We start from the raw sequence: 22,818 nt of genomic DNA, 5'->3' as shown, positions 1-22,818 counted from the left end.
ATCCTCTCTACTTCGACCATCATCAGTTATTTTACTTCCTAAATAGCAAAACTCCTTTACTACTTTAAGTGTCTCATTTCCTAATCTAATTCCCTCAGCATCACCCGATTTAATTTGACTACATTCCATTATCCTCGTTTTGCGTTTGTTAATGTTCATCTTATATCCTCCTTTCAAGACACTGTCCATTCCGTTCAACTGCTCTTCCAAATCCTTTGCCGTCTCTGACAGAATTACAATGTCATCGGCGAACCTCAAAGTTTTTACTTCGTCTCCATGAATTTTAATACCTACTCCAAATTTTTCTTTTGTTTCCTTTACTGCTTGCTCAATATACAGATTGAATAACATCGGGGAGAGGCTACAACCCTGTCTCACTCCTTTCCCAACCACTGCTTCCCTTTCATGCCCCTCGACTCTTATTACTGCCATCTGGTTTCTGTACAAATTATAAATAGCCTTTCGCTCCCTGTATTTTACCCCTGCCACCTTTAGAATTTGAAAAAGAGTATTCCAGTCAACATTGTCAAAAGCTTTCTCTAAGTCTACAAATGCTAGAAACGTAGGTTTGCCTTTTCTTAATCTTTCTTCTAAGATAAGTCGTAAGGTCAGTATTGCCTCACGTGTTCCAACATTTCGACGGAATCCAAACTGAACCTGCCAATGAGTTAACGAAATAGCAATTCATTTTTTCTATGAAGGGGAACAGGACTAATTACAGATGGGGCAACGTGCAGAAATTGGACAGCCGGTAGTTTCTGCAAAGATGATATGACCACACATCTCAGATGTAATAGCAGCAACAATAATCAATACGATTAAAATTGGACATGCCGTCCAATCTTTCGCACAAACTTAATAAGTGGATGGTCATTAATGTTGCTTGAAGATGGTGCATTTACTAATACTTGTACTCCTTTAATGGTAAAATTGTACAAGCCGAATAACTGCTAGTAATAACAACCTTGTTTCGGTACCCACATGTCTGTATTTTTTTCTAAACATAAAAAAAATTCTCTGCCGCAGATAGCAAAGACTTGTTCTTCGTGGACGGACTTCCGTGTGTTTCTCGAAAACCGTAACTATAGTATCATTCCCTGCCACATATTTTCTGGACTGTTATAATGTCCATCTGTAAACTTGGTGAAAAGGAATCACGCTATGCAAGCAACAGGCTCGGTGCAAATTTCAGAAACATAACCCTGCTACTAAGGCGATATACAAAGTTAATGATCTGAAACTCGTCTATTTCGATAAGGCTCCAGAGATCTACGATTTTAGTGCTTTTTCCACACACGTGATTTCAAAGTATCTGTTCCAAATGCACTCGACTTATTCCGAAACTTGCCAGTAACAACTATGTACCAACTGCCTTACTCTAATCAGCATACTTGAAAAAAACATTCCGTATCTTAAACGGATCGATTAACTCTATGTGGTTCATCATCACGACGGAGCACTGACAAGGATGAAGAAGGATACTGGCCGTGCCGTTTACAAACTAACCGTCCCCGCAATTGCTGTAACTCACTTAGAGAACACACAGGAAACTTAACCAAAATAGTCTGATGGGGATTTGAGCGGCGGTCATCCTGAGTGCTCGTGCAGTGTCTTCAGAGCTGCGCCACATCGTTTCGCATGACCTGAACACTTCGCAGTCACGTGGTATTGCCGAATGTTACAAGCGGACTGTAATTCAAGTTTCTGTTGACGGTATACATTCATTCTGCCACAGGATGGCAAACCCTATGATCAAACTGCATGCGTCAACGTAACTGCAAAAATCTGTGGAAATGTTCGATTGCACATACATGCTTAACGTACTGAAAGTTCGCTGGATTTATGTCCAGGTATGATGGAGCATCGACCATTTGCTGCTTATTGTATGAATACATCACGAGGGCTTCGTTGGGTTTGCAGCATATTCTCGTTAGCAGCATCCCAAAGGATTTATCGTTATTTATGTTTCACTTCGCGTAAATACACAAAGACTCGTTGATTCACACACAGGAAAAAAAGAAATGACTACATAGTTTAGCGACTCTAAGATCACTTTGCAATGTTCGCAAACATGTGACTACTAAAGCTCAAATTTGGAAATAGAAGATAACGAAATAAGCCTTGTGACCAGAACGGTGCCTCAAGCTATTGAAATCACAAACATCCCGCGCCCTCAATGGAAGTTCTTTCCAAAGCAAAACACAATACCTATGCAAGAGTTCCTAGATTGTCTTCTTCTGCAGCACTAGGTACTGAAGCACCAAATGGCAGATAAGCATGGGCGCACGCAGAAATTTACGCTGGGGGTAGGCGAGTGGGGGGTGTGGACGGCGACATGTACTCTAGATTACAGATGCGCGGAGTGCCTCATCTTCTGCGCCCCCCCCCCCCCCACTCGATGATTCCTACGGAAACAAACTACAGATAGCTCTAACACCAGAATACGGGTATACGGGTAACTGTCTATTATTTTTTCAAGAAAACTTTTACTTCGAAGAAAATTTACAGTTGGGAAGACATCTTTTAACATCCGAGAAGACTTAGATCCCGAGAAGAACTATCAGTTTCCAAGAAAAATCTTGTATTCAAGACTATTTCAGGTCTGCAAGAGAAGTTTCAGCTCTCAAGAATGTTCTCTACACGTTATGAAGACGCAATTTATTTATTATTTTTTACTGTCATTTCTCGTAAAAAAAATCGTTTTATTTCACGTAACACAGTAAGTGGTGCCAAACAGAGGTGGGTCACAGGTAAAGCGCCAAACAAATAACACTTCTAGCACTGTTGGCAATGTAAAAAAATACCACGAATGCCGAGCTGGACAGTGGTTCGGAGTACGTTCCCTTTTAACTGGCAATTCAAAAGTCGGAGAGAGGCATACCAGCTACAGTAGTACAATGCCTAGTAAAGCACCATCTTTTTCAAACCACCTCTGAGTTGGTTACAGCTTTGCCCCTTTTAACAACAAATATGGGGAGTCAGTTCACTAATAACTGCGACTGACAAGTAGTAGTGCTATTTTTCTCTTCCCGAAAAAGAGCATGCGCCTCCTAGCAAACGCTTGCGTGCCAGTGCTTAATTTCTGTGAGGGAACCACAAAAACGAACTCACGGAACGAAATCAACATATTATATCAAGTAAACCTTTTGTAGCAAAGTTAACACAATCCGAAGATTACTGAGTGAACAGTTCAATGAAATATTTTTTTTTAACTACTGTACCATTACTGACCTCGAAAATAATCCAGAACACATACTTAGACAAGAAATTATTTTAAAGATCTGCGAAACAGTCTGAGTACGGCTGGGAATCAACGTCATATCGTTGCGAACCGGTACTCTGCTTGCCTAACCCACGTCTGCTATCTGACGACTTTCGGGACTTCAGCGGAGACAGTTAGCCAGCGGCGCCGAATCGTGAGCGTCCAGAGTGAGGCAGTTACCAGAGCGGGAACCGCCGTGGCACAACTGCTCAACCCCGCATGTGTTTCCCAGAGGGAGTTCGCTGCGAAGGACCCGCGCCAAGGACTTTTTTGCAGCCCGCGCACGTTTTTCGTGCGTAATGACGCGCTCGGCGCACCAATGTCCCTCGAGAGATGCGGCGTGTACTGCGAGAAGCGTCCGAGCCAATGGCAGATATTCTTGGTATTACAGCTACGAATCTCTCCTTGCACATTCGTCATATTTAATATACAATGCTACCACTTCGTCCACAGTATGCTCTACCGGGTACCGCCGACCTCCGGTGATTTACAGCTTGGAAATTTACCAAGTATGTAGCCCCACTGTCACCCTTTCCTTCCTTGGCGTTGCAGGAATCAAGACTCAGTGTGTAATTTTGCTGACAAAACCTCTCCTCACCAGATTTTGTCCGTCGCCTTATGTCAGCAAAATGGGGGATAGCAAACTGTCATTATTCCACGAAAAAACATACCATTTACATGTCCCTGCAGCAGTTCGGGCGACAAGAAGATTGTTACCACTATACCACTGCACTATAAGACTATGTTCCCTTTCAGTTTTTACATTTGAGGGCATACAATTACAAAACACCTTACCATGTGAACCGTTTTATGAGCACTGATCGAACGGTAATGGCGTACAATAATGAGAAATAATAATCACTAGACCGAGCCATTCACGTTCTTGAATCACCTCGTACTACTTGTAGCAAGCGTGCCGCCTGCTGCTGAAAATGTTAATGTCAATTTACTCGCTCGAACCCCTTTAGGAAAGCCCTAAATGAAAAGAACATTATACGTGCGCCATTTGTTTTGATTCTGTATGGTGCATAATTTCGATCAAAACTAATCGAAAGCCATCATCCGAAGAGTTCATTGTGAACACTCGTTCTTCAGTATTGAAAGACCTCAGTCACGGTTTCCAGGAAACGTGACAATATCCGCTGGGTTAATCAGATCTGCAGTAATGTCGCCCAAAATTGTCAGTTTCCGCAACACGACCGCTGAGTTAATCAGATCTGTAGTCATGTCGCCCAAAATTGTCAGCTCCCGCAACACGACGAAGGCTCCCTGCACGCTTGAGACAGTAAAATAGTTTTTCCTTGCAGTACTAAGGCCTAACGCAGCAGTTTCGCCAGCATTTCTGCAATGATTTGCTCAACCACTTTCAAAATCATTTTCAGTTGTGAAGTAATTAATTCTAGAAGTGTTTTTTTCCTACAATACTTTCAGTACAGATGGTATCTCTCAGATGCTGCTTATTGTTAGATGGAGAAATATGGAATCAACCTTACAAAACATGTTACCTGCACATATGCTCTCAAATAAAACATAAAATAGTCGTTATCGCACTACATCCTCCATACGCAACAAGTAAGACACTGAATCATATTAACAAATGTGTGTATCTAACTCTCCCATCGATTTGAAAATGTGGCCAAGTATAGTTTCTTTTCCAAAATAGGAACAATGACAACAATTAAGTGAGAGGGCAAGGAAAAATAAGATGACTGAAAACTGTGCGGCACACATCTAGTTACGCGTGCACGTCATAAATAGTGTTATATGTGTATTAAAAAAACTGTCATAAAATTTTATTTACTCCTACACAACAATATTTTTGTACTCTGATGTCATAGTGTGCACATTAAAAATTTATTGACTAAACGCGATTTTTTATGCACATATGTCCTCACACCACTACGATTAAGGTTGGTCAAATTTTCACCTACAATTATCCCTTAATCTTCCACGATATTCAGGACGGGTTTCGCTCCAAATTTCAACCGAATATTACCTAGTAAGCTCAAGTATTATACAAGAAAAAAATCTTCATGTTACAGACAATCACTGATATTTTCGAAAGTACGTTAACGATTCACTTTATGAAGAAAGTAAACACGCGTTTTCCGGTACTCGTGCTGGCAACACCTTGTCTCAAAATACACAGAAGTGCAGAAGCCACGACCTTCAGACGTTGGAAAACTGAGCTAGCGGATACGGCCTCACCCCGAGCTTCGGCGAGTCAACGGAATTGCAGCAACGTGCGGGGGGAAGAGCCTGCCAACAGCGCGCCGTGGTAACGAGGCTTCCGTCATGCAGCTAGCACGGCTAGGTGGCCCGCGTGTTGATCCCTGACCAGCACCACTACCACGGGGCGGCTGATCCTGGCAATAGCACTCACCGCACCGCCTGGGCACACCTGTTGCCACACGCACTTCACTTCACAACTCACTCACAGCACATGTACCACTCGCGACTCTGACGCACAGCACCGAACGCACGCGCGCACCACAGCAGCGAGCCGACTGACTTGCGGCGCGGCAGCTGAGCGCCACGCTACGCAGCAGAGGGGGTACGCAGGTCGCTGGAGAAGGAGGGGGGGGGGGGGGGGGTCGCCGGCAGCACCTGGCCCTCCAGCTGCCGCACGGATCCAGCTAGCCAATGCCTTTCCCTGCGCCCACAGCAACTTCGTCCAGACCCACAATATCGTTTACTTTCTACCATGTTCATCATAACGAGTCACCACATCCCAAATGGTTTAGGAGGACTTTACCTGGAGGCGTATTTCAGGAAAAATTGGTCATTTGAACTTAAGCGTATAACATAGTGAAGGATTCTCACATTTAATGACAGTAACTGTATGATTAAATGACGATGGCGTCCTCTTGGGTAAAATATTCCGGAGGTAAAATAGTCCCTCATTCGGATCTCCGGGCGGGGAGTACTCAAGAAGATGTCGTCATCAGGAGAAAGAAAACTGGCGTTCTACGGATCGGAGCGTGGAATGTCAGATCCCTTAATCGGGCTGGTAGGTTAGAAAATTTAAAAGGGAAATGGATAGGTTAAAATTAGATATAGTGGGAATTAGTGAAGTTCGGTGGCAGGAGGAACAAGACTTTTGGTCAGGTGACTACAGGGTTATAAACACAAAATCAAATAGGGGTAATGCAGGAGTAGCTTTAATAATGAATAGGAAAATAGGAATGCGGGTAAGCTACTACAAACAGCATAGTGAAAGCATTATTGTGGCAAAGATAGATACGAAGCCCACACCTACTACAGTAGTACAAGTTTATATACCAACTAGCTCTGCAGATGACGAAGAAATTGAAGAAATGTATGATCAAATAAAAGAAATTTTTCAGATAGTGAAGGGAGATGAAAATTTAATAGTCATGGGTGACTGGAATTCGGTAGTAGGAAAAGGGAGAGAAGGAAACGTAGTAGGTGAGTATGGACTGAGGCAAAGAAATGAAAGAGGAAGCCGCCTGGTAGAATTATGCACAGAGCACAACTTAATCATAGGTAACACTTGGTTAAAGAATCATAAAAGAAGGTTGTATACATGGAAGAACCCTGGAGATACTAAAAGGTATCAGATAGATTATATAATGGTAAGACAGAGATTTAGGAACCAGGTTTTAAATTTTAAGATATTTCCAGGGGCAGATGTGGACTCTGACCACAATCTATTGGTTATGACCTGTAGGTTAAAACTGAAGAAACTGCAAAAAGGTGAGAATTTAAGGAGATGGGACCTGGATAAACTGGCTAAACCAGAGGTTGTAGAGAGTTTCAGGGAGAGCATAAGGGAACAAATGACAAGAATGGGGGGAAAGATATACAGTAGAAGAAGAATGGGTAGCTGAGAGGGATGAAGTAGTGAAGGCAGCAGAGGAACAAGTAGGTAAAAAGACGACGGCTAGTAGAAATCCTTGGGTGACTGAAGAAATATTGAATTTAATTGATGAAAGGAGAAAATATAAAAATGCAGTCAATGAAGCAGGCAAAAAGGAATACAGACGTCTCAAAAATGAGATCGACAGGAAATGCAAAATGGCTAAGCAGGGATGGCTAGAGGACAAATGTAAGGATGTAGAGGCTAATCTCACTAGGGGTAAGATAGATACTGCCTACAGAGAGACCTTTGGAGATAGGAGAACCACTTGTATGAACATCAAGAGCTCGGACGGAAACCCAGTTCTAAGCAAAGAAGATAAAGCAGAAAGGTGGAAGGAGTATATAGAGGGTCTATACAAGGGCGATGTACTTGAGGACAATATTATGGAAATGGAAGAGGATGTAGATGAAGATGAAATGGGAGATACACGATACTGCGTGAAGAGTTTGATAGACCAGGCCCCGGGAGTAGACAACATTCCATTAGAACTACTGACAGCCTTGGGAGAGCCAGTCCTGACAAAACTCTACCATCTGGTGAGCAAGATGTATGAGACAGGCGAAATACCCTCAGACTTCAAGAAGAATATAATAATTCCAATCCCAAAGAAAGCAGGTGTTGACAGATGTGAAAATTACCGAACTATCAGTTTAATAAGTCACAGCTGCAAAATACTAACACGAATTCTTTACAGACGAATGGAAAAACTAGTAGAAGCTGACCTCGGCGAAGATCAGTTTGGCTTCCGTAGAAATGTTGGAACACGTGAGGCAATACTGACCCTACGACTTATCTTAGAAGAAAGATTAATGAAAGGCAAACCTACGTTTCTAGCATTTGTAGACTTAGAGAAAGCTTTTGACAATGTTGACTGGAATACTCTCCTTCAAATTCTGAAGGTGGCATGGGTAAAATACAGGGAGAGAAAGGCTATTTACAATTTGTACAGAAAGCAGATGGCAGTTATAAGAGTCGAGGGGCATGAAAGGGAAGCAGTGGTTGGGAAGGGACTGAGACAGGGTTGTAGTCTCTCCCCGATGTTATTCAATCTGTATATTGAGCAAGCAGTAAAGGAAACAAAAGAAAAATTTGGAGTAGGTATTAAAATCCATGGAGAAGAAATAAAAACTTTGAGGTTCGCCGATGACATCGTAATTCTGTCAGAGACAGCAAAGGACTTGGAAGAGCAGTTGAACGGAATGGATAATGTCTTGAAAGGAGGATATAAAATGAACATCAACAAAAGCAAAACGAGGATAATGGAATGTAGTCGAATGAAGTCGGGTGATGTTGAGGGTATTACATTAGGAAATGAGACACTTAAAGTAGTAAAGGAGTTTTGCTATTTGGGGAGCAAAATAACTGATGATGGTCGAAGTAGAGAGGATGTAAAATGTAGACTGGCAATGGCAAGGAAAGCGTTTCTGAAAAAGAGAAATTTGTTAACATCGAGTATAGATTTAAGTGTCAGGAAGTCATTTCTGAAAGTATTTGTATGGAGTGTAGCCATGTATGGAAGTGAAACATGGACGATAAATAGTTTGGACAAGAAGAGAATAGAAGCTTTCGAAATGTGGTGCTACAGAAGAATGCTGAAGATTAGATGGGTACATCACATAACTAATGAGGAGGTATTGAATATGATTGGGGAGAAGATAAGTTTGTGACACAACTTGACCAGAAGGAGGGATCGGTTGGTAGGACATGTTCTGAGGCATCAAGGGATCACCAATTTAGTATTGGAGGGCAGTGTGGAGGTTAAAAATCGTAGAGGGAGACCAAGAGATGAATACAGTAAGCAGATTCAGAAGGACGTAGGTTGCAGTAGGTACTGGGAGATGAAGAAGCTTGCACAGGATAGAGTAGCATGGAGAGCTGCATCAAACCAGTCTCAGGACTGAAAACCACCACAACAACAACAACAACAACAACCGTGAATGGGGAATTTTCTTATCCTAGACAGAATGGGACAGAGGTAGGGTTGCAATGAAACGTATTCGCCGTTGCGAATATGAGCAACAGTCAGCTGTGTGACAGAATGACGACAGAAAAAATTTCTGCCTGACCGGAACTCGACCGCGGATTTCTCGCTAGTCACGAGGGAATACATTTCGTCTATTTCACAACAGCTGTAGTCGCCGCAGTACCTGTTTCTTCGGAGATACGTGTATGTTCAGAGTAGTACTGCGTCGTTTTTCTGAACAACACAGGCATTTAAATATCGTAAACATGCGTAACTCCGGCCTGTTGTCCGGTGTTCATTAGGCTTTTGTCGACGAGGCGGAGAATACAGAACTAAGGTCAGTTCCAAGCTAACAATATAAGCTCAGGGAATAAGTCTAAAGAGAAATAAGGAGATATGGCATAAGAGAATACACTGATCAACCAGAACATTATACCACCTGCCTACTACCGATAAAAGCCCATCCAGGCGATAGAAGCGGCACCTCGCGAGGAATGACTGCTAGAGAAGACACACGCACAGTGCATATAGTATCAGTGAGCGTGGAGTCCGTGTGTAGAATGCGAAAGGCGCGCCATCTATCAGAGTTCGACCGACTGTAGGCAGTGAAGGCGCGGTTACTCGGCACGAACATTTCGAAAAGAGCACAACTTGTTGGGTGTACTGGTGAAACAAGATAGGCGGCGAAATGCGGCGGAACCAACATCGAACTTTAACGCTGGGCTGAGTACAAGTATGCCTGAACACACAGTGCACCGGTGGGCCTCCGCAGCCCGACGACCGACCACGACATCGCAAACTACGACTGAAATGGGCACGTCACCGTTGGTACTGAACGTAGGAGCGGTGGCAGAGCGTTTAATGCTCTGATGAATCCCGATACCTCCTTCATCACGCCGACGCGAGGGAGTGAATCCGTCGCCTTCCAAGGAATAGCTCCTTCATACCTGAACTGCGGGGCGGAGACAGGCTGGCGTCGCCTCCATTATGCTCTGGAGAATATTCGCGTGGCCATCCACGGGTCTAGCGGAGCTCGTGCAAGCCACCATGACGGCCATGGAGTATCGTACACTGGTTGCAGACCACGTACACCTCTTCATGGCGATCATGTTTCCCCACAGCAGTGGCATTTTTCAACAAGATAACGTGCCATATCACAAGGCCAAGGGTGTGATGGAGTGGTTCGAGGATAACAGTGGTGAGTTCCAATTGATGTGCTACTCCCCCCCCCCCCCCCCCCCGCCCCCTCCGCCCAACTCGCCAGATTTGAACCCAATTGAGTACATATGGGATATGATTAAACGTTGCGGTAGAGCCCATCGCCTTCCTCCCCGGAATGTACGAGAATTAGGTAACGTGTGTGTGTGTGTGTGTGTGTGTGTGTGTGTGTGTGTGTGTGTGTGCGCGTGTGCGCGCGCAGATATGGTGCCATGTCCTTCCAGCGACCTACCACGCCATGCCACGACGCGTCGCCGCTTTTATCGGTGCCGATGATGGACATACCGACTATTAGGTAGGTGGTCATAAAGTTTTGGCTAATCAGTGTATAGCAACACCAGCCAACGGTATTCTTATGTCTGTGTCTTACGTTTTTCTTCGTAGACAATGATAAGAGACTTATAATCTTCAGGAAAATAACATTGTTTGTACACTTGATTCCAATTGGAAATATTAATACTTAACTACAGATTATTTTATTGCTTCATAACTCCAGTTGATATGAGCATAGTTATTGAATACTTTTTCGCGTGCATCGCACTCCCAGAAAAACAGGCAATTCTTTATTTTGTTTTATGAATAGGTTTTAGTTTATTTTGACATAAGATTATCCTAGGAAGGGTACCGAGCATTTAAGAAGAATGAGCACTGACCACTTAGTTTTTATCATAACTACAAAATTATATGGCTGTCTGCTAATTTTTTACTTTTTATTTATTTATTTATTTATTTATTTAGTTTAAGCACGTTTAAGGTTAATCTAACTTCAACTGGTTACACAAACGACAGAAAATATCGCACTGACTACTTCTAATCAAAATAGGTAGTCCGGCTTTTAGGGCAAAATGTACGGTTAAATATTAAGACGATTCTAAATTTCTATTTTTGGATCTGGCAGCCCTAGGCAGAGGAGATGCATATAGGAAGGCGCAATGTTGCTACTGTCCTGAACAGCTTCGTTCACTTCATGTAGGTATCTTCATTTTTGCATGTTTGATGTACCTGGTGAATAAATAAAGTTGGCAGTAGATACTGAAAAGTGCCAATATTAAAGATCCATCAGTATAAGTCATGGCTGCAAAATACCAAAATGAATTATCTAAAAAGCGGTAAGTAGTCTACAGCTTTGGTAGAAACCAGACTGCACTATTAAGAGTCGAAGGGCATGAAAAAGAGGCCGTGTTAGAGAAGCTATCCATCCCCAATGTTGTTCAGTCCGCACACTGTGGAAAACTCTGCTGGAAACCAAGAAGAAATTTGAAAAAGAGAATTAAAATTCAGGCGAAGAAAATAAATTTTTAGATTTGCCGTGTCATCGTCATTTTGACACACACAGAAAGGTGTTCGGAAAAGTTGAACGGAATCGTTATCGTCTTAAAGGATGTTTCATGATATGAAAACCAGGAAGAGCAGAGAGGGGAAAGTGATGTCGAAGTAAATTAGGAGCTACTGGCGAAATTAGATCATGAAATGATCCACTGTAAGTAGCAGACTAGTCTTATTATAAGGTCAGCAAAAAAAAGTGGGGATCACAGTTGAGCGTATAAAGGAAGCGTAGCTTCGTATGGACGTGTAATGTGGACGAGAAACGGTTCAGACAAGGAGGAAAGCCAATCTTTTGAAAAATGGCGCTACAGAAGAACGTTGAAGATTAGAGGGAAGATAGGTCACACACTGACGTATCAAGGAATTGTCTGTTCGGTAACGGAAGAAAGTGGGGCGAGCAAAAATTGTTGAGGGAGACAAAGGCTTGATTGACTACAGGAATCAAGTTCACATGGGCGTACGTTGTAGTAGCTATGGAGAGATGGAGGGGCTTGCACATGACAGGCTAGTGTGGAGAGCTGTATTTTAAAAAACAGAACTGGAAGTCACCGTCGTCATAACAACGACGACGACGATAGAGAACTGAGTTTCTCCCGGCACATATAATGTTCAAATAACTTACGGAAATGAGGCGGATGACGTCGTCGGTTGTCATCGTCGTCATACTTGAACAACAACAAAAACGACGACAGGAAACTTCCGGGCAATGCGCATGAACTGTCTCAAATGGAAGAGACATAAGTGTACTATGGTATAATTACGTGGAATGTGTTTTTATGAAGGTATTAAATCAATTCAGTTATTGCTGTTTTGTCGAAAACTGACATTTTGAGACCGTGGCTGAGTACGAAATACAGTCTGATTCTTAAAAAAAAAAAAAGAAAAAGTCCGCCAACATTATTGACAAGGCTATTTATTTACACAAATACCGTCGTAACCCGTTTCGAACCGAAAGGTTCGTCTTCAGACGGCTGTTCACGTCTAGATAAACGTCTGCTGAAATTTATTGTACTTTTCGGCTCTTTGTTTCTCCTTGAGGAGAAAGATTCTAGGGATGTCAGAAACGACACCCTTAAACGCAATTATTCCTTGTAACAATCGGACACAATGTAAACAAAACTTTTTAAGACAGCTGCTGTCTATTTTACGTACGTCGAAAATCCCGCGTTATTTTGTTGCAATACTGTTTATGTGTGTTCACGAAATTCTGTAAAGTATATGAAGCACTTACTTGATTGCTTCGTTTCGTATCGTATGTCTTAATGCATTAACAGTGATATCAACTTACACGATAATTATAGAGATACATCTTTAGCTATTTTTAATCGTTAATGTGGGTTTTATAACGGCTGGTGAATTTGTGCGGACGATTTTATGAGTAACAACATTTACATCGAACGTTTACATTTTTTACTACTTTAGAAATCTGCTTTTGTTTTACAGAAATAAGGACAATATTTTCGAAGAGTACAGATCGCCATTAATGATCAGACGCTCCATAATCAAATCAGTTACATCACACAGTTTGTAACAAAAGAAAAAACAGTACTGCAGCCCACAAACATCTCAGCCGAAACATGAATGTGCCCGAAATTCGGCTGAGATTTTTGTGGGCCGTAGTACTGTTTTTTCTTTTGTTACAAACTGTGTGACGTAACTGATTTGATTATGGAGCGTCTCATCATTAATGGCAATCTGTGATACGAGTTCAGTCCATTTCAAAGGTTTGTTTCCTACCATTCATGTTGATATTTTTATTAGAGTACGAGTAACAAGACTTTGAGACAAAAGATCACTTTTGTGAAAGTACTGGCAAACATTTTTCTATCCTATATGTGTAATTAAGAACATTTACTACACATTCCAAATCTGATTACTCAGATAACGGCTAAAATCATAGGAGAACGAAGGTACTGCCAAGATGCTATTAGCATGTTTAACTGGTGGGCTGCCACCATGACGATTGATGGACAACACAAATAATTCCCGCAAAAAATTATGTGTATCAAAAGACATAACCCCCACAGACTGAGCTACACCAGAATATTGTGAGCAAGGACAAATGAATGACGAGAAATACAAAATATATATACTAGCTACTTACTTCCGACAATGATTTAGATGTTTGAAAATGGTTCTAATGGCTCTGAGCACTATGGGACTTAACATCTGAGGTCATCAGTCCCCTAACTAACCTAAGGACATCACACACATCCATGCCCCAAACAGGATTCGAACCTGCTACCGTAGATGTAGCGCGGTTCCAGACTGTAAAGCCTAAAATGGAAATATTGTGACGGAGTCGTGTAAACGATAAATATGTAGATTAAAATACAACCTAAGTTCATAACCAGACTAGTGGCCGTTATTCCGCAAAGAGCTGCGATAAAGGGCCCCTTAGCCGAACCAGCTATTCGTAACACCGTTGACAGATTCCGCTGCAGCAGACTTGGGAAGCAAATATGACGTCAACACAAACATCTCAGGCTGCGCAAGCATTTCACTGACGCATCTTCGTGGCAACATCTGGCTAAAATAGCTGAAAGAGAACACTATCACAGCCTGGCACTTGGTGGTATCAACTACATGAAAAATGCACTTCACGTATAAAATTCCAAGCAACATTACTTTCTCGTTAGTTCACCGTTTCACGTGATTCTTTAGTGACAGCAGTGCCAATGAGGTCGTACGTGGCCTGCGGAGCAGTCGGATGAGAGGGGACTGTTTATCGTCCTGTCGACGACACGGTAACTGGACACGGAGCACAGGCTCGCAAGGGTATCTTTCCATAGCATCCCCCTCAGATTTAGTGGTAAGACGGCGTAGTGGATAGCCCGTCGAAACCTGAACACAGATCAAGCATGAGAACAGTGTAAAGAAAAATAGAAACAGTGAACGGTCCACGTTGAACAAGTGCAATATTGAGCGACTTCCAACAGCTGCGGCGTCGTGGTTACGGTATTTTACTGTAAACCAGACGAGCCGTCTTCAAGACTCCCTCGTGCCATTTATTCATTTATTCTTTTCCGCAATATTATAAACCGTCCGTCCGGTCATTAACATGTTTGTGCTCTTTCTGTAGTCTTGGCAATTGTCGTACTACACAGTGGTTACAGAATATGAATCACGTGGTAAGAATACGTTACCGTCGGAAGTAAATATGATGAATAGTGAGAGCAGGCGAGATACCACATAGACGTCTCCCAGAAACGTAAACAACAAATAAACGGGTGTGAACTACGTTACAACAATGGAATTCAAGAGTCAAAACTTCCAAAACAGAACACAACTTCAAAAACGTGAAAAACATATGTTTTGACAGAGCGCAGAGAGACTGTGTGATTGTGAAACTGTTGCCTTCATTTGTTGCAGCTTATGTGGCAAACTACTATGTTTTCATCATTTCCTTGCGAGTCATGACATTCACATTTATACGAGCACCTAAATTGGGCAAGGAAGCAAATCTCATTCTCTTATCAGGCGTACAAACTAGATTCCTATCATACGGCACACGTATTCTCTCTAATTCAGCGTATGACACACCATACGTGTTTTCTAAAAGAGGATTGGGTTCATTTGTCGCCTTGTCATCAAACGTTTGCGGTTCCCATTCGAAAGCCACTTCCTTTCGGGTGCTAATAGAATAATCGTGCCGAATCAACTGTCATTATAGGTCCCTTCCTTACACCTCGCCATTTCAAACTGACGTTACACAACGTCACAGACCCAAATTTGAATAGAGAGAACTGCGGAAAAGAAAAAAAAAAAGAAAAAATGGCAGGAGGGAGATCTGAACACGATCTGGCCGGCTGGCAGTCCAACTCCGTGACCACTTAACCACGATGCCATTGCTGTTCCAGGCTGCTCTTTATCGCACTTCTTCTCCTTGGGCCGTTCGCGGTTTCTATTTCGCTTTTTATTCACAATCCAGTACACCTTCTTCCTGTTTACTCGCTTGACCTGTGTTCAGTTTTTGACGGGCCATCCACTGGGCCCTCTTACCACCGAATCTGAAGGAGGTGCGACTTGGTGTTCCCTTGTCAGACTGCAGGCAGGGAGAGGAAGGAATTTGGCAGTGCCCTTCCCAGGCGATCGATCCTGGCATTTGCCTTAAGCGATTTAGGAAACCATGGATACACTAAATCGGCCTGGCCAAAAAGGGTTTAGAGTGGCTGTTCTCCCGAATGCGAGTCCAGTGCTTTACCACTGTGCCAGCTCTCTCGGTAGCAATCGAAAGAGGTTTTAGGGATTGGTGAGTCACGCTCGGTACACGATGTGGCACTTAGACGCGCTATGTGGACCCAGCGCACGCACAGAGAAGGGCGACATTGAAATACAGAGTACGTTGTGTTCTTTCCCCTCGAATCATTACTTTTGTCGACTGTAAAATGCACGCTGTTGTATTTTATACGCACTACAGCAATAGTTTGGGAAGTTATATTGGCATGATAATAGACCCACCTACAAAGCAACGACATGGCGCAATGAACGGAGAAAAAAGTCAGGTATGAAAATCTCACCAACAAATATTCACAGGGCTTCAGGAAGAATGGTAGCAAATTCCGTCCTCAGCGTATCAGATCTTGGTGGAAATACATCTCCACAGATAGAATGCTATAAGAGATTCAAAGGTAAGTTTTACACCCATATACGCTATCTGTTAAATGAGGCTTGGCCACATTATATTTCAGCTCCATTTCAGGTTTTAGGCCATACTCATCTCTTTTTTAAAAATCCAAAACCAACTAAAAAATTAGTCGCAGAAGCAGAAAGCGTAAATTTTTATTCGGTTCTTCGAGGAAAAACTAAGATGGCCTATCATAAATTGCCGCATTAGATGCATTAACTATAGTATTAATGACTGGTCGGAATCTAAAGCGAATGTTTCAGATAGGCTTACGTTTAAGCCATTTTCTTGAAAATCTTCCGTTGTTCACGCAGCGCAAATGTCTATGATTGATAGGTTCCTTGGTGCTTGTCTGATCTGGAGAGTCGTTACGCCTTTAGTCACTCTGTGAACCCTGGTAATCGAGTGAGGAGTACAACCACGGTCAGAAAAATGTGTAATAATACTTTATAGGTCACTCTCGATCGCTACAGACATGACCAAAATACAGATTTCAATTTATCATCATCACTCTCGGAACCAATGTGAAGACTTAGGACAGTTGCACAGCGTAAACTTTCACAATGTAATCATGTAAAGTCAGGAGATATTTCAGTGGCGCGCCAGTAAAGATACATTAAATCCTAATAAAAACAAATAGCTAAGTAACGAGCTATATGAGTCAGCTCAGGGCGAGTCGATATTTAGGATACACACCGCACTGTACAAGATCGCGGTAACCTCAATTACGTGAGTGTTAATTTTAAGCTTCAAGTCAGTAATAAACACACACAAGCGTTATCACGCTTAATCCATTTGGTAGTTCGGCACACAAAGATACGGTCGTGATAAATTTATTCCACGATCGAGGTAAATTCAGCCCTTGGACTTCTGTAAGCTGAGATAGTGAACCCTTATAAAATTGGTCGTGTATTAGAAACTGCTTGAAGTTGTTGGTTACAAAATGTGTGAGGTAGAGGTTGAACGGCACTTCATTACCTTGCAGAACAAAACGGGGGGGGGGTGAAGATAGGTAGAAGGGGGGGGGGGGGAAAGAGGGAAAGAGAGAGAGAGAGAGAGAGAGAGAGAGAGAGAGAGAGAGAGAGAGAGAGAGAGAATCATCTCTCATACTCTAAAGGTTGTGTCGATATTGAAGGTTTGATAACTGAAGTTCGCAAAATCTACATCTTTGAAGTCACCTCTCCTCCTAATCTCCGATATGAGTATGCTCCCTGTTCTTTCGCAATTTACTACCAAACGAAACGAGAACCATACTTGCCATACTTCGAAATACAACAACAAAACGCTACAGTGTGAAAGCTTTATTAAATTCCATGATATCTTTATTTACGTAGTAACTTTAGTAACAAGCCTGACGAGGTAGCATGGAAACAATCTAGACCGTCATAAACGCACGTAAAGTTGAAACGTACAATTTTACGAGCATGGCATCTTCAGCCGTCTACTTTGGACGAGTGCTGGATGCATCACTATGACCCCGAACGAATGAGGAAAGCAATCAGTGGAAACATATCGAGACGCCCCGCCGTAAAAAGCGAACACGTGGAATGCCGAGTAGTTTTTAGGACTACCACGGTGTGGTGCCACCAAGTAAGGAGCAAAAAAATGGTTCAAATGACTCTGAGCACTATGGGACTTATCATCTGAGGTCATCGGTCCACTAGAACTTAGAACTACTTAAATCTAACTAACCTAATGACATCACATACATCCAAGCCCGAGGCAGGATTCGAACCTGCGACCGTAGCGGTCGCGCGGTTCTAGACTGTAGCGCCTAGAACCGCTCGTCCACTCCGGCCGGCCAGTAAGGAGCAACAATCACAGAAGCATACTATCGAATTTCCTGTCGATGTCACGGGAGGCTGTCGAGGCGACGCGAAGCCGCGGCAAGCTGTCCACGAAGGCGTTTTTGCTCCAGCTCACTCCGCAAAGAAAAGGGTCACATATGCTGCTTCTTTGGGATACAAATTTTGCTTCCTCCCCCAACCCGTATATTCGTGACATGTCCCTCAGTGGCTTCTTACTCTTTCCACGGACGAAGAAACCACTGCGTGCCAAGCATTTCCAGAATGCCGGCGAGGTGGTTTTTGGGGATGGAACATTTCATGAGCAGACGATATGGAGATTTCTGCATCCACGACCTCCGGCAGATCATTCATCCTTGGGAATAATGATTAGCGCTCAAGAGTGAATTTGTAGAGAAGAACTAACACCATAGAAATGTTGACTATCTTTTTAAAGTGACAACTAAAACTTTATGACAACTCCTAGAAACAAATGGAAGTTAAAAAGCAAAATACTGTATTGATCGCGTACGTTTATGGTTTTGCTGACGCAACACGACAGTGCACCTCAATTGCCAAAGGACACGCGCAGGTGACGGGCAGCGCACAGAGCTCGAACACAGGAGTCGACGCGACCGGGGCAGATCGTGGTGCGACAGGCTGGCAGTTGGCAGGGTGTCCGCCCGGTAACGGCACAGAGCCTCGGCTCACGCTTCGCGCCCGTTACGCGATCACATTTCGATGTTGCGGCCCAAATTCTGTGCCAGCTACCGGGCCGCGGGCACAGGCGGTACACGGCCATACAGCATGCCGCTCTAGACACCTCATTGCCATCCACAGGGATTGGATAACACCATACGCACACTCACCTAATAGGTACTTAAATACAGACTGATACTTCCTGGAAATCGAACCACTTACGTCCTAAATGCTCGTCGTAGGATATTTACATCATTCCTCAACGGCAAACTGCACTGATTCATAGGAAGTTGCAACAGAAATATAATAGGCTCTTTAATTTCTTTTGTACAAACTACATTATTTCAATAATATTCAAATACTACGACTTTAGCTACTAAGGAATACGTATTATATCATCCTCTTCGACAACTAAGCTATTTTAATGTACGCATTGTCATTATGAAAGAAAAATGACTAGCCGCCTGCGTACAATGCCTCCATCAAAGAATGAACGTGCTCATTTAAAGAAGGATCTTAAACATCGCCAGTTATCATTTCGACCCAGAATGACCAAAAGACTAACTGAACCCGATATAACATACTATGGGAACCACCATAGCATCACCATCAAGCTTCACAAATGGGATAAAATAGCTTGAATTGTAGTCTTCCCCTCAGCCTGTTTTTAAGGTAAACACGTTCCGCGGTAGGCAACAGCGCACAAGATGATTTCCTGGACAACGTTATATATGTCCCATATTTCAAACAACGAGGTACTGTGTTCATTGTGCCAATGAACCCTCTGTTTAACGCGCTCTCGACTGTTAACCCACTTGGTGTGAACCAAAAGTTGGGATTCGAGCCGGTCGCGGTGGCCACGCGGTTCGAGGCAGTTCAGTCCGAAACAGCGAGACTGCTTCGAATCCTGCCTCGGGCATGGATGTGTGTGATGTCCTTAGGTTGGTTAGGTTTAAGTAGTTCTAAGTTCTAGAGGGCTGATGACCTCAGATGTTAAGTCCCATAGTGCTCAGAGCCATTTGAACCTCGTCTGAAAGCCCAGTACATTAGCCACTGCTCCGACTTGCATAGCCACGTTTGGAAATGTAATCTATAGCACGACTGTTTCGTTTACTAACCTGGCACTATTCTCGCCCACACTGTCGTCGCCGTTAAGTCCTAATGGGACCGAACTGCTGAGGTCATCGGACCCTAGGCTCATACACTATTTAATCTAACTTAAAGTAACTTACACTAAGGACAACACACAACACTCGAACGTCCGACGGGGCGAGCCGCGCGAACCGTGGCAAGGCGCCCTTAGACCACGCGGCTATTGACACAGTGTTCCATAGTCCCCATTAAATTGAGCAATCAGTTTAGTGGGAGTCCGTTACCTTATAAGAGGTAATATGCTAATTTCCTCCGCCCTGTCACAAAGATTGTTTTCTTTTTTCATTAAGGCAGTAGATGCCTCTACTACATCTCAAACATTTTCTATGGATGCAGCTGCTAAATTGGTAAGACGGTTAACTCCTGTAGAAATCTGAAGTCCAGTACGATGACGAACACATTACAACGATTATGCGTGTTCTGAAAGCTCGAAGCATCTCCAGTAGAGTCATAAAAGAAAATGGAAATAACAGATTGCGTCAATTCATTAAGGTTAATAAACCATAAACGTGTCTTAAAAGTTGTGTGTTTACCTGCAGGAGCATGCAAAAATTTTACAAGAAACGAGAAACGATCTACTGAAAATTTTGAGATGTAGCTTAGTCAACAAAGACAAAAAAAGTTGGCAAAGGACGCAAAAATTTTACAAGAAACGAGAAACGATCCACTGAAAATTTTGAGATGTAGCTTAGTCAAAAAAAGACAAAAAAAGTTGGCAAAGGACGAAAAAAAATCGGGCAGACGCCAATTTTTGTACAGTGGTAGGAGGGAGTGCCATGAAAAGCATACGAAAAATCCTGATTGGTATCGGAAAGGGGGGGGGGGGGGGGGAGGGAGCGAGGAGTTTCACAGGTAACGGTTTTTTTTGTTGTTGTCTTGAATAACTTGGAAACCACCGTTTTTAGCGATTGTTTCCCTGTACAAAATAAAACTACATTACATTTCCTGCGAAGTCATGAGACAAAAAAAGAGCCTATTTATATTTTCCCTAGAATTAATAGTTTCCGCATTGATGGGGATGGAAAGATCGCGGATTACTAAAAATAGTGTTTCAATGGTATAATATGAATGTTTATTGTTAAATGAAATGGATTAAGAGCAAATATTAATTGTGTGTACCGCATCTAAGTGCAGCAGAACCGTACAATGGTATAAAACTGTATTCTGGGCGGTGTGACGGGCTGGGCACAGCCGGTGGGCGGGGGGGAGGGGGGGGGGGGATGCAGAAGAGTGAAAGAAGGCAGGGCGCCAGATTGTGCTCATGCACGTTCCTCCTTCACACGTCTGCAAACTGAAGAGGACTCTTCCTACCTCATTACGCCACAAAATGCTACTACAGGATATTTCACAAAGTTATACCTACACTTCCACAGCTCGCCTTATGGACCGGCGGCAACAGAATGCGCAGACACGCCGGCGGGATTTTTATTTTTCACAATGTGCGTTAACACTCCGTGGGATACAGATATGAGTTACAACAATACTAACGTAAGAAACGCATGGGCAGAATCTACGCAAAATTCCTGCACACTGTCCGAGAGGAAATTGGTTCTTAGTCATCCTGTAAGGCAGCTGAAGCATTCTTCCGGGAAAGACAACTTCCGTCCGCACGAGTGCTGCTCGTTTTTCAGTTTACAGACAGAATACATCTCCCCAGCATCTCCTGTACAGTTCTCTTATGTCAGTACACAAAATAACTTCACTGAGCTCGTGTTCATACATTGGCTAAACAATGACAGAGAAGCATTTGTAAATGAGTTCACCACTAATCTCGGTTTCTTTTTCTTTGATACACGCATTATGATGCTTATCTACTTTTAAGGAAAGCTGCCAGTCATTAGAACAAGCGGAAATTATGCCCAACTCTCTGAATTTTCTTACGCCTTCATAGCGATCTAACAATCATACAGTGTTGCTGATCCAGCTTCATAAGCATATCGAGAACATAAAAGGCCACGTTGCACTTACTTGGGGCACACTCGATGTTAGTTTCGTTGCTGTGTAACACTCGCTTCAAGTATAGCGCGCAGGTTTAATTAGTCAGACATTCATAGAGCGAATCAGATATTTAAGGAGACACTCCGTATGATCGCATCTTGGACAGTGGAAGACGATGTGGCACAGTGCCGTACGCGTTTCGGAAATCTAGGAAGACGGCATTACCCAGCCGCAACCATGTCGTGTATGAACAGAGCGAGTTGTGTTACAAGCGAGTGGCTTTTCTTGAATGCGCACGGATTAATTTCGTGCTGGCTCACTGTGATATTTATCCGCGCACTACAATAATTATTATTCTTGTTTAATTCACAACAGGCAACTATAAGTCTGGCACTTAATTTCGTCTTCATCTTTACTAGACTCTAGTATTACAGTGATTTTGGGTACCATCATAGGAAATAATCAAGGCGTACGGCATATTACAGGACATCCTTTTTCACAGAACAGTTTCGTGTATACACTTAATGTTAACGACGGGCTTACTAAATATTAGAGATGGTTCAAATGGCTCTGAGTACTATGGGACTTAACATCTGAGATCATCAGTCCCCTAGACTTGGAACTATTTAAACCTCCAACTAACCTAAGGAGATCACACACATCCATGCCCGAGGCAGGATTCGGACCTAAGACGGTAGCAGCACCGCGGGTCCAGACTGAAGCGCCTAGAGCCGCTCGGCCACAGCGGCCGGCTCTGAGAGATGACTCCACCTATTATGACGAGCTTATTCAGTGGAGAACTGGCAATTTACTTTTTTTTTCAACACTTCACCCTTTCCATCGCCAGAGAAGACATGTATAATATGGAATCATAATGATCTTTTAGGACTTTAGTATACCAAAACAGCTACAGTATGAAGAGACTGCAGTTCTTATTTAATGAAAAGTTTGAAGAAAGGAAGGATG

At 42.9% G+C, this 22,818-nt stretch overlaps 2 protein-coding genes across 5 annotated transcripts in view; one reads left to right on the top strand and one right to left on the bottom strand.

Annotated features, from left to right (window-relative positions):
- LOC126354396 (uncharacterized) overlaps positions 1 to 22,818 on the top strand; it is a 206,305-nt gene that overhangs the window by 52,849 nt on the left and 130,638 nt on the right. The gene's annotated exons all lie outside the window — the stretch shown is intronic.
- LOC126354393 (leucine-rich repeat flightless-interacting protein 2) overlaps positions 1 to 22,818 on the bottom strand; it is a 235,681-nt gene that overhangs the window by 137,074 nt on the left and 75,789 nt on the right. The window contains exon 1 of one of the 4 annotated variants that reach the window (XM_050003997.1): positions 5,646 to 5,790. The exons of 2 other annotated variants lie outside the window; for them this stretch is intronic. The gene's annotated coding sequence lies outside the window, so the exon portion shown is untranslated. Of the gene's footprint in view, positions 1 to 5,645; positions 5,791 to 22,818 lie in introns of those variants that run through there. One more of the 4 variants, XM_050003996.1, reaches the window with a different exon arrangement.

Source organism: Schistocerca gregaria, chromosome 3 (assembly GCF_023897955.1).
Source record: "Schistocerca gregaria isolate iqSchGreg1 chromosome 3, iqSchGreg1.2, whole genome shotgun sequence".
Lineage (NCBI taxonomy): Eukaryota > Metazoa > Arthropoda > Insecta > Orthoptera > Acrididae > Schistocerca > Schistocerca gregaria.
The sequence above is the reverse complement of the archived record's forward strand: the minus strand, read 5'-3'. Positions and strand labels throughout refer to the sequence as shown.